At 47.2% G+C, this 18,413-nt stretch overlaps 1 protein-coding gene across 3 annotated transcripts in view; it reads right to left on the reverse strand.

Annotated features, from left to right (window-relative positions):
- The window catches only part of FBLN5 (fibulin 5), a 91,184-nt gene that overhangs the window by 55,316 nt on the left and 17,455 nt on the right, over nt 1-18,413 (reverse strand). The gene's annotated exons all lie outside the window — the stretch shown is intronic.

Consider the following 18,413-nt stretch of genomic DNA (forward strand, 5'->3'; position numbering starts at 1 on the left):
GGGTCTGGAACCAACTTCCAAGAGAAGTGGTGCAGGCTCCTACCCTGGGGGTGTTTAAGAGGAGGTTAGATGAACATCTTGCTGGGGTCATTTGCCCCAGTACTCTTTCCTGCCTTTGCAGGGGGTCGGACTAGATGATCTGCTCAGGTCCCTTCCAACCCTACAAACTATGAAACTATGAAACTACTCGATCCTCACACTCAGGTACAAACTCTCCAGGCCCGTGGGCAGTGGGAACTTCACAGGAGCTGTGCAGTTTCTTTGGGAAGAGGGGGAGCCTGCATCTTCCCCTGCTGCAGCAACACCTGCCAGAGGCTTTAGAAAGTGTCTTGATGGACTTTAAAGAGAGGGTTGCCTAAACCTGCTTGGCTAGAAGTTTGTGAAGCTTGGCCTTGTGGGAGCTGGGGTGCTTATCAGGGGAGGACGTTGCTTTTCACATTTCATTTGAATTTACATTTGTCCATGTGCTTATGTACTTGAGATCAATATTAAAACCTCCACAAAGCCAGGATGATTCTTGTACAAATGCTGTGGCCTTCTGCTTCCTTTGTAAGCAAAGAACTGGTAGTGGACAAAAGCCAGTGGAGGAAAGAATCCTCAAGAATTATTGTCTGAAAATACTGGCTTCTGGGCTCAAACAGCTGTGTCCTCATTACTGTTAATTGTGAAGAGCTATCCACACTAGGCAACATTCCCCTTTATACACAGCACACCACCTATTTATTAGTCTACAGTGGTAATCACTGGAAAATACCTATAATCCCAGCTCACATAACTGGTTTAAACTCAGATTTGGCACTTACAGGTTATAAGTTACTGAGCTACATTTGCTTGGAATTCTTATTCGCAGTCTGCCAGGAAGTGCTGCCAGCCAAGAGGCTCTAAATCTTCCTGAATAAATGAGAACTGTCTGTATATTGGGTGTGTAGCTCATTTTAATTAGGCTGTGAGAATGAGACAGATATATCTATAGATAGACAGACACACAGACAGACTGATTCTCTCTACCTTTGCCTCCCAATTCTTACCTCATGGTCCCCATAAACATGAGATGTTTTGTCTCAATGGGTGTTTTACTCCTACCAAATTTTTAAACAGATACATTCAAATGAAAACCCTCAGGACTTTTGGAATGGCAAGAACTTGATGGAGATGCTCCTATTCTCTGGAGGCAGAGAGAAGTTGTGTTTCATTAATTCCTGAGCTGTTTGCTTCTTTCCCAGCAGCCAGTTTGGAACAGCACTACAGCGCAGAAGGAGCTGCCAAGTTATGCATAGCAATAGAGCTCCTGTCAGTGCAAAGAGAAGGGGTTCAAGATGCAGCAAACAAAACGGCTGCCCACTTAAACTTCCCTCGGGTCAGTCTTGAATCATCCTAATAACTCACACTGCTGATGACTCAGACAAGAGCTGGACCCTCTTTCCCTTTGTGCTGGAGGTCTAAGATTTCTTCTTCTTCTCATGTCCTTGTCATAAACTAGATGTTTTTTCCAGAATCATGCACAAGCAATGGCTCTTCCCATTGCTGCAGTGATGTTCTCTTTCACATGGGTCTCACCAAGGAGTCAGCAAATGAGATGTGCTCCACAGTCTGCATTTTTGTGTCATTAGAGTAGCCCCATTTGATCATGTTTGTTTCTGATCTTCCTGTTTGGATGCTCAGGTGTTTCAGGCATCACCGTATTGGCCAGTCTAGATCTGCTCCAGTCCTCCTGGGATTCCAAGTCCATTTCAGAGCACCTAATTGCACATAATCTTTCCTTTCATAACCTCAGTCGCACCCTGTCAGCTGCCGTGTCTAACGGCACAAGACTGGTCACAAAACTCTTTTGCATTTTAAACTGTTTTGTTACTTCTTATGACCATAGAATTGGTGTCTGGGATCTTCCATCTGCTGTGATTTTTCTTTTTGGCTTGCTTCCCTTATTCTGATATCAGATGGTACAATGCCAACCGGTAGGTACAGGCTATCCTTTGGCTTTGGCTTTAGTCATCCTGTTATTTCATGACAGCAGTCATTTAGAACTAGGTCTGTTTTCTTGGCATGAACTGATTGTTCCCATACTGGACATGCATGCAGTGGAGTAACACAAGGCAACAGCAGTACTTCATAATGTAGTTGGGTTTGCCTCCCTCTTTGAGGTAACCAAGTTTCAAAGTATGTTGTTGTGGGCACTGACTTTCCTTTTTGTCTTCTCTAGATGTGCTTGAAGGCAAGTGTTTGGTCCAATGTAACCTACAAGTACATAGGGTTTGGGTGATTAGCCCGCTGGATTCCATTCCAGATAATATTTAATTTCTACTTGGCTTCTCTATGGCATAGGTGAAAAGTTGTGACCTACATCTTGGTTGGGTTGGCATTGTGATGAAATCATATTCTAGCCTCCTCCTCACCATGGGGCTAATCTGTGTTCCCCTCCCTCAATATCAGGTGTCTATCACTCCAGTTGCTAAGCAATCAGCTTTGCCTATATGACTGACAAGTGGGGGGAGCTCTCTATTGTCCTAAGCAGTGACCTCATGGCAGAGGAGTAGTGGCTCAAGAGATGTCGATCTCTGAGTTGATTGGTGATGCTTTTTAAATTGGTTGATTAGCCTTAAAAAACACCTGCCCTGATTGGACCTAGAAGGTGTGGTCAGAAAAGTTTATTTAAAAGCCCCTTCCTCCTGGAAGGAGGAGAGCCATATTGGGGAACATGTGAGTAACAGACCAGGAAGACATGGGGATCTCTCTTGAAACTCATGGACACACCATGAATTGCCAGCCTCCAGAGGAAAGCTCAATCAGCCTCTGGATGATACTTGTGAGTAACTTACCTGAAACTTATCTAGAGCTATAGTTTGCTGTAAAGTAGATGCGTGTTTAAAGGTCACCTAGCCACACTATTTGCTCTAAAGTTATTCTGTGATGCATCTCTACCCTGTACCCTTCCCCAAGGCCTACTCTCTGTAACCAATAAAGGTCTCCACTGTACTAAGCTTGGTGGACTCATTGGGAGAGGGTTCAAACATGCTTTTTTTAGTCCCTTGGCTCAGATGACCAACGGATGCTACTTTTTGTGCTTCAGGCTAAAGGAAGCACCCAAGTTCTTGCAGTGGGTCAAGCACCCTCAAGGACTACAAGGTCTGTGTACCCCAGGTAGATCCTGCCTAGCTAACATTAGTTCTTTTTATGACCAGGTCACAGAATTCTTAGATTCAAGAGTCAAGGTAGATGTCATCTACATGGATTTTTAAAAGGCCTTTGATACGGTATATCATCCCATTCTTATAAATAAACTAAGTGGCTGTGACATAGATTATTACACAGTCAGGTGGGTGGTGAATTGGTTTATTGGATAGGTCAGTATTGACCTGGAAAGATGTGGGCACTGGAGTGCCCCAGGGTTCAGTCTTTGGACCAGTGCTGTTCAATATCTTCATCAGTGACTTGGATGAGGGTGTGGAGAGCACTCTGTCCAAATTTGTAGATGACACCAAATTATGGGGCAAAGTAAACACATTAGTGGGCAGGAATGGATTCAGGTTGATTTGGACAGGTTGGAAAAGTGCGCAGAACAGAATAGGATACAGTTTACCAAAGATATGTGCAAAGTGCTGCACCTAGGGAGAAAGAATCACCAACACAAATACAGACTGAGAGATGACTTTCTAAGTAGCACAGCAGCAAAAAGGGATCTTGGAGTCATAGTAGAGTCCAAGATGAACATGAGTCATCAATGTGACAAAGTGATAAGTAAAGCTAACTGCACTCAATCATTCATTAGCAGGTGCATCATGAATAGGACTAAGGAGGTGATACTTCCCCTGTATGCAGCATTGGTAAGGCTGCAGCTGGAGTGCTGCATCCAGTTCTGGGCACCACACTTCAAGAAAGATGTGAATAGCTTTGAGGGTGCAGAGGAGGGCCACTCATATGGTTAGGGGCGTGCAGGTAAAGTTCTGCAAGGAGAGATTGAGGGACCTGGATCTCTTCGGCCTCCACAGGAGCAGGCTGAGAGGTGATCTTGTGACCACCTACAAATTCATGGGGGGTGGGGGAGGGCATCAAGGAATAGGAGATACTCTGTTTACTGGGATGCCCATTAGGATAACTAGAAACAACAGCCACAAACTGACAGAGAGCAGATTTAGATTGGACATCAGGAAGGGTAAGGGTTTCTTTATGGTAAGGGTTACCAGAATCTGGAATGGGCTTCCAAAGGAGATGGTGCTCTCCTCTACCCTGGAGATCTTTAAGAGGAGACTGGACAAGCACCTGGCTAGGGTCATCTGACCCCAGCGCTCTTTCCTGCCCAGGGCAGGAGGTCGGGCTCAATGATCTACTGAGGTCCCTTCTGACCCTAAAAATCTATTAAATCTATATGCTGGGTGACGTTTAGTATTTGGCTAGTGCAGGACTTGCTTGGTCTAGATCCGGCTTGTTCTGGTATTAGATGTTGTTCAATAAGAGGTGAAGGGTAATTTAGAATAAGACATTCATAAAGCTTATAAAGATGGCACAGAAATTACACTGACCTTAAGTTCTCTGGGCCAGAGGTACTCTTCCCTGGCTTTAATAGAGCTATCACATGGGCCTATCCCCATAAATTAGGTATTTTAAGGATTCATGAGCAATAGTTAAAAAGGTATAATACCTATAACTTGGTTGTGGGACCAAAGTGTTTGATCAGCTCTGTGCATATGTCATTGAGTCCAGCTGCTTTGATGTTATTCAGGTGATTTATTCCACCCCAGAGCACAGAGCATCTGCAGACACTTCCGCAGTCTGACAAAGGGTGTTTGTACCCAAAAGCTTACTAAGAATTTTCCCAACTATTTGAGTTTGTTTAATAAAAGATATCAGATTTACCTGAAGAACCTTCTCTACCTTATTCTAGCATCATGTCCATCCATTGTGTATGCCATTTTCCTCCAGATCAGTTTGACATCTAATCTGTACTTAAGGTTGTTTGTTCAAAGCTTTACTGTTGAGCAGAAGTTGGTGAGCCACCTGGTTGGCTGTGATGTTGTGGTGTTGCTGTACTTTCTTTGGGTCCTTATTCAGCTTGTGAATGGTTAACCATGCTTTCTTGCTAGTGTATGTCATACCTATTCCTTCAATCAGTTCTTTCCATTTCCATTGCCTTTCTTCCTGAAGCTTGTTAGTTAGAGCTGTCTCTACTGCAACTGTGTCTTCTGAGAAAGGATCTCTAGGAAACATTTGCTAATATTTTTTGATCTGTAGAAAATGAAGGCCTTATTTTCTCTTCTCACTCTGTGTAAATCAGAAGTCACTTCAAAGAAGATAATGTTGCTATTAACATTGGAAGGACACATTCCATCACATAAACTACCACTCTACCTGTACAGAGTTGTCTCTTATGAGGCTCAGTTAGTGGATCTCACATAAGTTTCATGGACGACTATTCCAGAAGCTAATAGATTTCACAATGCAGATAGACAACATTGTTACACTGATATAAACCAGGCTTAAATCAGTGCAAAATAGTAGGAGATAGATGATGCAAACCCCTAAACTGGAATAACTTCATGGGACCTACTGAAGAATTTCACCTGAAATAATCAGGTGTAAAACTCCACCAGTGGGTAAATGTCATTAATTTAGTTCCTCTGCCTACAGCAGTGGCTCCCAAACTTTTTTTGCTGCAACCCTAAGTCTGGGTCACGACGCCCGGCCCACCCTTGCTGCCGACTCACTCATGCCCAGTAGCACCAGCAGGGTCCAGGCTGGGCCGGGATCACGGGGGGCAGCAGGCAGCAAGAGCTGTGTGGACCCTGCACCAGGAGAGCCCCACAGGTGGGAGGGGTGGAGCAAGAGGCAGACTCCCAAGACCCTGATTTGGGTCGTACCCTGAGGTTGGGAGCCACTGGCCTATAGCATATAGCTACTTTGGGACAGCTACATGTCTGCCCTTTAAAGATCATCTTTGTATACTGGACTAAATTGCACTGGGGTATGTGCACACAACTGTTCATACTCTCACTGTCAGGTTTTTATAGATGTATTAGCCTAGTTTACTGCGAAGTAAGCATGTCCGTCTACACATGCACATGCTTATTACACAGTAAACCACCTGAATCCTGAGTAAATTCGCTACCTACAAATGCAAGTAGAAAATTTACTAGAGATTAGTAATGGTGCCATAGCACTCATGTAGATGCCTGGCCAGGAGCAAAATCTGCTCCTGGTCAGCCATCTACCAGAGGTAGGAGATAGCTCCCTGCCTGCAGAAGTTGCCTGCTGCCAGGGCAGGTTCTACCACAGGCGCCCTGGTGGGGATTACGTCCCCCTACCCCAGCAGCAGGGAGCTCCAAGCCCCCTGCTCTGAGATCACAATCAGGGAGTGGAGGCTGGGAGATCCTTATCTCCCAGCCCCCACCCTGCCATTGTGAGTGGGGAGCAGAGGGTTTGGAGACCCTTACTTCCCAGCACCAGCTCTGGGACTGCAGGGCTGCTGCTAGGAGATGCTTATCTCCCTGCAGTGGCCCTGCAGTTGCAGCACTTCTACTGGGAGCTCCCTGCTGGCAGGGTGGAGCCTTTTCCCTGCCCAGCTCCACAAGCGCCCCATCCTGTTCCCCCCCAGCTGTGCACTCACAGAACTGGGAGGGGAACAAGCTCCCCAGCTGGTTCTCTGCCCAGCTCTGCATTTATGGAGCTGAGTGGGGAACAAGTTACCCAACCCTCACCCAGTGTACAGGGTAGGGGCTGGTAACTGCTCTGGTCAGGGGCAGGTCCCAGCCCCATGCCCTGTTTGGGTGATTGAGGCACGGAGCTTGGAAAGAGCTGTAGGGGTGGGGTAGGTCCCAGCCCCCTTCCCCAATCTGCCAGTGATGCAGCTAGCAGCTAGCTTGCTGCCCCAGCAGCCAATCAGAACATGGGGCTGGGACCTGCCCCTCCCCTGCAGCTCTTTTCAAGTCCCTTGCCCCTAATCAGGGAGCCAGGGCCAAGAGCTCCCTGCTGCCATAGCAGGGGAACATTGTCCCCACCCTGGCAGCAGGCAGCCCCCAGGATCAGGAGACAACTGTTTCCTGGCCCAGTGCTTCCTGCCAGCCCCTGGCATAGCACCCAGAGGGAGCCTGGAGCTTCCTCTGGTGGCAGTAGGGGGCCATTGCAGGACTGCAGGAAGCTTGGTACAAACTTGTTGCAAATCTGCTTCCTAATCCCTGCATGTGTAGATGCCTGCCCAAAAACACTTATTCTGGAGTAATTTACACCAGCGTAAGCTTAGACCATAGTAAATGCATGTGTAGATGCACCCACTGAGATGCATCTGTGTTGCTACCTAGTGCTGCTCCAAAGTCCATCCTTTAGCCCTAACTCAGTGGTCATTTGCATCAAAAATCCTTTTACGCAGTCCTTGGGCACAGTTCCAGCTGCCCTTGGAAATTCCTGAGTAGGACCTGAGGCTAAGCTTCTCCCTTCCTTCAGCATGTTCAGTCCGAATAGGAGTGCTCTAGGTCCTGGCACAGGAAGTCTATCAGGACCCTCCCCTACTTCCTGTCTTCTGTGCCCATAATCAGAGCCAGGAAGAGAAACAGTAGACAGACGGATTCCTGGAAGGATTTTTTTAAGGAATCAGGCTGCCCTCTACTTGTATCTCCTGCTGTGTCTTGTGTGGTTGCAGCAGAGACAGTGCAGACATGTAGGGGCAGGTCACATGGCTTGGCCTAATTAAAGGCAACATCACAGTTGACCATAAACAGCACTACTCCTAACCTTATTTTTAAGTCCCTCTTGGCATTACTGCTTTCCATTGTCTTCCCTCCATTAAATAGCCACATTTCCATCCTCTCCACGTATCCATTGCATTTGGCTAGAATGATTTTCCATTTTGTTAATCTCCTGCCCGTAAGTCTAACTTTTCTAGGCCTCTGCATTATTCTCCCATCTTCATTGCTTTTGCACAATCTTCCTATTTAGTGCCTTCTGCAAATATATGTGGTTTTATTCAAGGCCAATGGAATGCCTTCCCTTGATTTTAACAGGCATCACGTTGGGCCTGTAGCTAATGTATTGTTTACTAGGACTGGCAGGCAAACAAGAATTCCATTTCTCACACACACACAAAAGTCAAGGTTTTGAAACTTGGTTTTTGTTCTTCACTGGAACAGAAGAGAGACAACTTGGGATTTCTTTTGTGTGCGTGAAAAAACTTGATTGTGATCTGTACCCAGAAGCAGCCTGAGGAGTGGGCAACATAGGCGACTGCCCAGGGCACTGTGGTCAGGGAAGCGCCAAACACACACACACAAGAGCAGCCCATGCTCACAGCAGCGCTCTCCCCCTGCCCTGCCCTTCCCTGGCTGATCCTCACCCCAGCTGATCCCCAGGCAGGAGGAGCAGTGCCTAGCCCAGCCCTGCCCCCACCTCCAGCTACTGCTCCAGAGGAGCCAGGCCAGCCACATGTGAGTGGGGTGGCGCCTGCTCCAGTCCACCCACTTTGCTCTTGAACAGCAGAAGCAGCATGAGCAGTGCCAGTGCTGTGCTGGGGGTGGGGTGTCAAAATTCAGGATGAAGAGACACCAAAATACAGGGATGGGGGCACCAAAATGCAGGTTCACCCAGGGCATCATTTTCCCTAAGGCCAGCTCTGTCTGTACTGAAACAGTCAATAGTCCAGCAGTTAAAGCATTCACCCAGGCAACTAGAGACCCAGGTTCAAGTCTCCATTATAAATACCCTGACTCATCCCTGCTATGTTCCCTAACCACCAGATTACTGAGGGAAAGCTCTTACTTCCCCCATTCCTGCTGATATTCCAAGCTGAATCTGAGAAAGAAACATCAATTTTGCCAAAACTATGAAAGTGTTCAGATTTGCAAAACTGGCATTTTAGGACCAAAGGAAAAAATGTTTAACAGAAAAATTCACAACCAGCATTACTATTAACCCTTGTCTTGACTGGAAGTGAAAATTTTAGGAAGATCAGATTCAGTGATGGCTGCTGCTGTAGGCCTCAGACATGGTCAGTGACCATGGACCACAATGACAAGTGCAGACTTCGAGCCAGCTCAAGCCTGAATTATGACAGTGGGTGCTTAAACTTCCATTTTAGCAACAAGCAGTAGCATGGGAAGATAAAAGAAAGTCTGTTGGTCAAGGCCACTAGTATTGGACCAGGCCAGCTGCAAATAATTACCTTTTGAAAAACACTAATAGTAATGAGAAGTAACAGCTGTAAAAACTTGATGTTTTATCTTTTGATAAGATGATTTGAATCATATGTAGATAGTATGTTTTTGTTGACTGACTATGGTAAGGTGGAAATGTGTAATCACTTGTTGCCAGCCTTGGCCGTTGTCAAGGGGCCTATGCCAAGCTGCAGAAGTATGGCTAAGCAGAAATTCCCACGACCTGTTTCTGAGTGAATGTAGAATGAACCTTTGCAGATGTGACAACCAGTTTGATCAGCAAAGTAAATGAAGCCATAAATATGTCTAGCTACACCTGCAAGTGGATCCAATTAAACAAAGCACAAGACCTTAAATTAGATGACCAAAATATACTATACTGTCATGTTAACTTATAGTAATGATTAGATAGTGTTTTGCTAGAACAGAAAATTCAGATTGGGAAGGACCTCAGGCTGTCATCTACTCCAACCCCTTGATCAAAGCAGGACCATCCCCAACTAGATCATCCCAGCAAAGGCTTTATCTACTAGGTCTTAAAAACCTCCAAACATGGAGATTTCACAACCTCTCTGAATAGCCTGTTCCAGTGTTTCACTCCCCACCTAGTAAGAACTTTTCCCCTCGTATCTAACCTTGCTGCAACTTGAATAACCATTGCTCCTTATTTTGTCATCTGCCACCACTGAGAACAGTCCAGCTCCGTCCTCTTTGGAACCACCCTTCAGATAGTTGAAGGCTGCTATTAAATCCCACCTTGGTCTTCTTTCCTCCAGACTGCATAAGTCCAGTTCCCTCATAAGTCATGTTCCCTGTCCCCTAAGCATTTTTGTTGCCCTCTGCTGGACTCTGTTCAATTTGTCCACATCCTTTTTGTAGCGGGGAGAATCCAAAACTGGATACAGTACAGATGTAGCCTCACCAATGCTAAATAGAGGGGAATAATCACTTCCCTCAATCTGCTGACAACACTCCTAATAATGTAGCCCAGTAGACTGTTTGCTTTCTTGGCAACAAGGGCACACTGTTGCTTTATATTCAGTTTATTGTCCACTGTAACTCCTAGGTCCTTTTCTGCAGATCTGCTGCTTATCCAGTCAGCCCCCATCCTGTACTGGTGTACGGGATTGTTCTGTCCTAACTGCAGGACTTTGCACCTGCCCTTACTGAACTTCTTGAGATTTCTTTTCGTCCAATCCTCCAATTCGTCTAGGTCTGCCTGAATCCTAGACCTACCCTTATTCTTAGATAAATTGGAAGGACAAAACACTCTTGTCAGCAAAGACCATAAACTAAGGTTAAAGAAGAAAGAGGACAGCATCGAACAGCATTGCATGATAGCAAAGGGAAAGAGATAAGGGATCCTCGCTGACAGAAGTGCCACTTTCACAGAAACATAAATCCTAGCTAACTGACATCTTCCAAGTCCACACGCAGTCTGGTTCAGTCCAGTTCCAAAAGTTTCAGTGAAACAAAGAAATTCGAATCAAACCAATCGGAAAACAATTATTAAAATATTAGAATAAGCCATCTATGGATATGGTGTATAGGCTGTAAGGAAAAAGGAAGGGAACTCTACAAATTCAAGAAGATCTGCTGCCAGTCTGTGCACCACCTTCTGAACCACTCCCACCCCCAAAACTGATCCAGGATTTTACAAAGTGGGGTGCAGCTGCACCCCCACTCTTGGCCTTCTCTCCTCACCCTACTGGGGCAGGCAGACTGAATTGCAGGAGCAGTAGCCAGTGACTTAAATTCCAAAGAAGGTAAGAATGAACCCCCTACGTTCCTCTGTGCTCGGAGGCCTGCCCCTTCCCTCCCATTCTCCCCTACCCTTCCTGCCTTGCTGGTGTCCACACCATTTTGGGGATGAGGGTTGCTGCTATCCTATTTCATCTAGGTTACCTGGGGGCTGTGCTCACTTGGGACCATGGCAGCAGCTGCAATGGTGGGTGGGCATGTTCCCCCTCCTCATGCCTGCTCGTGGGCTGGCAAGGAACACCTGGGGGAGCAGGCAGTGAGGGGAAACCTACCACTGCTACTGCTGTGGTCCCAAACTGAGCCCAGCCCCTGCACAAACTGGCAGGAGCGGGCAGGAGCTCCTGTCAGTTCCAGGACAGTGGGGACAATGGCAGCAGTAGGCTGACAAGTGGGGAATGGGAGGGAAAGGGATGAGAGGGGGAGGGAGGGGATGTTCTTTTGAGCATGGAGGGGAAGGGAGCAGGAAAAGCTTACCATCTTCAAAATCCCCAGCTGCTGCTCCCGCAACATGGTCAGAAAAGTGAGATGCAGCCATGCCATTGCACCCCCTCTTTATCTGCCCCTGCGTATCCCCTTCCAGCTGGTGAGAACCTGTATTATGGTGCATTCATTTGTACAGTAGCTAGATGGGCATTGGAATACACGTTTGTTCAGATGCTTTTGGGGTATAACAATAGTGGGTCAGGCTGTAGATTTCTCTCTTGCCTCTTTTCTCACCAGGTGGTGATAAATAAGGGAATTGTAGCTGTATCTTAATTCTGTGTCTAAGCTTGCAAAAGAGGTCCTGATCATAGATGGGCTGTAGTCTTGTCTCCCTAGAGGCTGAGCAATAACAAGTTTTTGGTAACACTGCACTAGACACCTCCCTCAACTGAGGTCATTGCCATTTATCTATGACCATTCAGCCAGTTTTTGAGCCCCATGGCAGAACTTAGCTTGAACATAGTTCAACATAGTTCAAGCAAAGTTGAACTATGTTTCAAGTAAGACTTTGTAAGCCTGTATCGAATGGTTTACCTAATTCATCTTTCATATACCATTAACTTCAGTGAAGTTATAGCAAGAAAGGATTTTTCCCATTTTATATTATACTATCTACTTCCCTTTGCATCATTCTCATTACCACAGTAGCTGTTTCTCTCAATCTTTAATGTATCTATATATGGTCACAACACCCTGTAAGTAAGGAAACTGATGCTATTCCTACTTTTGATGGGGAATGAGAACAGAGAGGTGGAGGTCAATATTTTCAGAAGTATTTTGGGTGCCCAAAATAAGACATATTTAAAAGGTTGGATTTTCAGAAAGTGATGAGCACTTGCTTGCTGAAATTCTGGCATTTTTTAGGTATTTCAAGTTGGACACCCAGAAACCAAGGTTGCTAAAACAACTGCTGAAAACTCTTTGTCTGGTTCAGTGTTTCGCAAACTTTTCCTTCACATAACCCCATTTATGACACCATTTCCTTAGCATGGCCCCTCATGCCCAATCCATAGCCCCTCACCCCTGCAACCCCATCCACTAATGTTGCAACCTCATTTGGGGTCATGACCCATAGTTTGGGAACGGCTGGTCTAGTTGAATTCTTCAGGGTTACATAAGAAGTCTGTGGAAAAGCAGACTTGAACAGCTCTCCCAGGTCCTGAACCAATAGCTTGACTTCTGGACCATCTGTCCTCCACACCTTCTCCCTCTTCCCCTCCACCCCATGCTTCCTTACATAAAAGGATGTTTGCAACCATATATCATAGCTGGGAGGAACTGAATCAGTGAAGAGTCTACTGTAATAAAGACTGAGTAGGAACTTTTGAGTTTGCCCCATAGTTCCTAATGGGAGGCATTTTTCAGCCTACAGCTGAAATACTAATGTGTCTCCACAGAACAAACTGGTGCTGTACAGCTACCATTCATCTTCTAGCAGATTTGTTTTCTTTAAAAATTCTCTCATCTCATTTCAGTAATAAAGTGGGAAACCAGTCAACTGGCAGATGAAAAGGTCAGAGCATATTCAACTCCACACACCATAAGGCAACCCTTATTTCTTTGTGGCAGCTCCATCATGGCTTCCTTGTCCTAGGGACAAGACATGAGAGCAAAGCCAGGACATTACCTCTGCCTATAGACTCTGGCAAAGTGTGTGGCCAATCTGGACGATTTACATTTGCAAAAGAGCCAATTCATATTTTCTATATATTTTGGCCAAACATCTTGATTGTGACATATAACTGTGGCCAATTTCAGTCTGGAACCACATGAAGAGAAACAAAGCTGACCCAAGAAATATAACACAGGAGCCAAGAACAATGACGACTTGTGTCATTGAGAACACTGCCATCTCCAGGCACTACAGATGCTGCAAACATACACGCAGTCCTACACAAACCCGAGTGAGGTATTGATACTACATGATAATAAATAAGCTTTCCAGGTGAGGAATTACCCATGAGCATGCACATGTTATGCTGCAGGAAGGTAAAGAGAGAATTATTCATACACCCTGACATCCCTCAGGCTCTCAGTGGAACGTTATGCATGGATTGCTGGCCAGAGTCAAAATATATCCTGTTAGAGAATGGAGAGAAATTCAAGCCCCAGACTTGATGCACTGAAGAAGAGAGATTCAGTCAAGTCCATAGATCTCCCATCATCATCTAATAACTCCAGAAAAATGCTGTAACTGGCTGGTTGACCAGCATGACTTCTTTAAGAGCTATGCCACAGTGCTGCTCATTCAATCTGATCCAGAGCAGAGAGAGCTAATCGGCACCTACTGACTTTAATTGATCTGGCACCACTGAAATCCCTGGAAGTGGGAGAAAAATGATACACCTACCCTGAAGTCCCATATATTCATTTCTAACTAGCAATGGGTATGCAAATTAAGGCAAGATTAGCAGAAAGGTTCAAATTCCTGCACTGGCTGATGCAGTGTCCAGGCTGTCATCTGCTACAGGGAAGGACATGCTAGACTGGGACACCATGGATCCTGCTTTTTGAACTCAATCAAGTTGAACCCCCTGGTTAGTTCTTGCTGATAGTTTCAGTGTAGTCAGTGAAGCCTCACTGACCAGGCTCAGCTTAGGCCATGGCAGGCGTGGAGGCAAACATATCAGGCAGCCTCCTCTCCCTTCTCTCCTCTGTACTGTGAGGAAGTTCTACTCTGCAGCTTGCAAGAGCCAAGGGACACAGGCTCCCTGGGCTCCCGTGGACTTAGGTGCTAGGATGGTGATGCCAGAGAATGATAAACAGTGAAACAAAATGAATCCCAGTGTGACTGAGGGCTTGCAATGATGGGGATGCAATGATGGGAGCGATGGGATCTTTATATACACAGCCATGTACACATCTACTCTGCTCCTGTGTGCATAAGAACTGCACTAGAAAGGTCTGCGAGCAGGATGCCTTTTCTCTATACTGTGGCATGACAATGCTCCATCCAGCTGGGTGTCTGTTCTTTACCGTGGGTTACATCTGTGCCACCTCCATGGTGATCCTAAGACCCCTGCCAAGAAACAAGACTTATTTGCTCAATCCTACTCTGTACATGCCAAGGTTATGTGGTCACCATTAGCACAGTGCTGACTATGTCCAGCTCTGCCTTCAGGAACATGCTCCCTCCATGCAAGTTTTCCAGGATTACCACAGAGACAGCAGAGGTATGCCCTGTGTTTCCTTGTCCTGTGCCTCAGCAGATGCAGCAAGCTGGGTTGAGCCAGATCCCCACCCAGGAATTGAAAAGAGTTTAGTTACCTCTACTGACAAGAGCTCCCATCAACAGGAGGGACTCCAGCTATCGTACCAAGCAGCTCAGACCTGGCATGGAACCTACACCCTAATCTGAACATTATCAAACTGCAGACATTTTCAATAGGAACCAGATCTTTGTGGAGTGATCCTCTCTCTCTGTGCCCAGCTGAGTGCCACAGGTTCAATCCCTCTTCTAAAAGGCAGGAACAACTCTCATCATTTGTAGTAGGAATTGCTCATCTCCCGCAGGAGGAGGTCAGGGCTCCAAAACTCTAATAGCCCTGAACTCAGCACCACATCTGCTCAGTGCCCGGGGTGGACAGTGGCTAAGATCAGATCAACTGACTGGGCCATATTCTGTCCCAAGATCCTGAAATTCCCACTGAAGCCAGGAGGAATGGTGCAAACCCACCCACCCCTCACAAGAGCGGAATTCGGCCCTCAGTCCCCAAGTATGACTGTAGTTACTCTGAAGTTACTTGTGGTTCCACTGCAGTTGAGTTTATTGTATTTTTTTCTTCCCACATCAACATACAGAGCCACAGTTTGTTAGTGGTGCTTGAAAGGCCCTGAAATACAGGATGATATATTCTCCCTTACTGTTAACCACACCAGGCCCTAGGAGGCTGCTCTTTTTTTATTCCAGTGCACAGAAATGCCAGTTTCCTTAATGACATGAACTTTCTTGGCTCCCTGTTATGCTTCTTGGTTCAATGTTACTCCTTTCTCTGTTTAGTAGTACAAGCTTCACACACAAATGGAGCACTCCCCTGTGCTTTAACCACTGGGCCATGCTCCTCCTACACAAGGCTTAAGGGGAGCAGAAGTGCCAAGCAGTCCTCACTGCAGGAGGCTCAAGTTACCCAAGCACAGACAAATGCAAGGTCGCTTGTACACATGCCGGGGGTTTAGTTCACCCTAAATTGAAACAGTGAGTTTCTAATTGGTGGGTTTTTAATTATGTCAATTAAAAACCCACCATTTCAATTTAGGGACTTCTGTCACTGTGACAGAACAGTGACAGCCCCTGTCAGCTCATGCCCCCCACCCCCATGCCACAGGCAGCCTCCACCAAAGAAAAAAAAAAGTGGTGAGGGGCCTGACCCTTTATTTTTTCCCCCTGGAGCCTGCCCACCTCTCCTGTGGCCACCGGATGAGCTGCTGATAGGGCCTGAGCTGCAGAGGATCCGGTCCTTCCCTCCGTGGCACCAGTGCACCCCGGGCGGCACCTGCCCACTAGCAGCCTGCCTGGGCAGTCCCAGGTGGTGCCCCCACCACGGAGACAAGGACGGGGACCCCTGCAGCGGCTCACGCAGGCAGGCTCTGCTGAGAAAAAAAAAGAAAAAAACTGGTGAGGGGCCTGGTCGTTTTTCTTTTTTCTCCTGGAGCCTGCCCGGATCTCCAGCAGCCAGAGAGTGAGCTGCCAGTGGGCCCTGAGCTGTGGGGACCCCAGTCCTTCCCTTCATGGTGGTGGTGTCCCCAGGACCGCAGAGCAGGCTTCTAGCACGCGGGTATCATCCAGGGGTTGCTGCTGGCACTGCATAGGGAAGCACCAGGCCCCCCCACAGCTCCAGGGCTGCTCAGCCCACTGGCAGCTCACTCCCCAGCTGCAGGAGATGTTGTTACCTGTCAGCTCTGTGTTCTTAAGGGAGCCCTGGCACCCAGCTTGCTGGACTTACAAAGGACTTTTTCTGTTCCCCCCCCACCACCACACACACACAACGCACCTCATCTAACCAGAACTAAGCAGAAAAAAAAAGTTTAATAGCCATCTTGGGCTGTACATTCCCCGGTCCCAGTATGGGAGGCCTATTTAAACTTAATTGACTAGAACTCGGTTGCCAGGTTAGGGAATGCTGAGGTAAGAGACTGAGTCAGGCAGAGTATGGGCAACATTTAAACAATGGCTAAGAGTTTATCACAATCTCCAGCCCGTTAAAGCCCTGACCACAAATGCTGTCATACTTTTCCCAGGATGACTGGTGAAAGTCCTCCCCACAAAGTTTATAAACACTCCAAGTAATCAATCCCTTTATGTTAAAAAACTACAGTAAAATCCAAAAGGCATGCTAAGCTGAGGCTTATTCACAACAGGTAACATACAAAACACTAATGCTGACTTCACAGTGCAAGCATAACTAGGTGATCTGAGAAGAAACAATGTGGTATCCTTTCCAGTATATCTTCTATATTCATAATAATTTCAAGCTGACTCCCAGGTGTCTGGTTACTCCTTAAAACTTTGTTTTCCCTGGTTGTTAATCAGTTTCTTAAGATGTTTCAAACCAAATAAACCTTTATCACTAAAAAAGGTAATTCATTTAAATTAAAACTGTTTATAAAACAGGATTTTCCCTGTCAATTACAGCTTGGGACCCTCTTAATTTACACAATTAAAAGAATGCTTTAAAGAGGCTGAACTAAGGCGATGAGAAAGCTGTAAAGCAACAACCAGTGTGCTTCAAGAGGGAAAAATCTCTCTAACACCATCCACTGTTGTTCTCAAAAAGCTAATGTAGCAGGCTCACCTTTCAGAGTTTGGGTTGAGTCCCAGGTCTGAGATCCTGCTGTTTTGACTGGTGAAGCCCATCCACCGATCAGGAGGCAGCAGGAGAAATAAAGTCAGGCCCCTTTCCTGAGGGGAGGGGGAGAAGAGCTCCTCTGGACCTGACTGAGGACTGTAAACTGTCAGGTCTGGAAGATTTCAGGGGCGAAGCCCTGGAACGTATAAAAGGAGCTGCGTGCCCAGCACCAGGGGCAGGCGAGTGGAGCCAAGAAAAGCTGGGGAGCTCCCCCCCAATGGGCAATAGGCCCAAGGCTCCTGAAGCCGCCACTGGAGGAGCGGCCTTGGGAGCAGTATGAGACCACTTGGGCTGCTGATGGCACACAGGGATGGTGCAAGGAGACCTGGCCCTGGGAGCGGTGAAAAACTGCTCGGGCCCATCACGGTGCATTGTTCAGTGCATAGAGCCCAGGCTTTGGGAGCTGCAAGGGTGGCTCAAGCCTGCAACCCCAGCAGGGCCAGCAGGCCACACAGTGCACAGAGCAGTGCATGGGGCAAGGGCCTTGGGGGCTGCAGTGAGGCAGCTCAGGCCTCATCTCCCAGCAAGCAGCCAGGTCCCACAGTGTACAGGGAGGCACACGGGCCCAAGCCTTGGGAGCCAGTGAGCAGTGGAAGCTGCTTGGGTTAGCCACTCAGCATGAGGATTGACAGCTGGAGCCTGAAGGGCCTGGCCTGTGCTAAAAGAGCCCTCGGTGCCAAAGCCAGGGCACAGGGAAATAGTGGTGCTGCAGTGTCAGGCCCAGCACCCAGAAGCAGCGGTGGTGCAGCAGCTGAGAGGAGCCCCTCGGTGCCCAGAGCGGGGCACAGGGTGGGGAGGAGCCCAGCAGTGCAGGAGAGGCCTAGAGAGGCACTCCAGCAGAGGACACCCCATCAAGCTGCACCCTGACCACCCCCATCTGAGGGAGTGTGAGTCATTGGGCCCTTGGGTCCCACGGGGGAAAGACATTTGGGCGGGCAAACCCAAAGAAGGAGCTGGATGAGCAGCCCCCTGCCTAGTCAAGGCCCTAAGGGGAGGGGCCCCTGGTGCTTCCTGGACACCCCCCCCAAGGGACCCCATTGGAAGAAGGACTATCTCTCGCTATAGGTCAGGGACTATATTAAGGAATAGGTGTTATTAAGATTGTTCCTGTTTGCACCTTGTCTTTTGTAAGTGAAATGCTGTATTGTGTTGATGCTGCTGAAATTATTTTATTGTGATGGTTAAATAG

The sequence above is a fragment of the Crocodylus porosus genome, unplaced genomic scaffold, assembly GCF_001723895.1.
Source record: "Crocodylus porosus isolate Cpor-Errol unplaced genomic scaffold, CroPor_comp1, whole genome shotgun sequence".
NCBI lineage: Eukaryota > Metazoa > Chordata > Crocodylia > Crocodylidae > Crocodylus > Crocodylus porosus.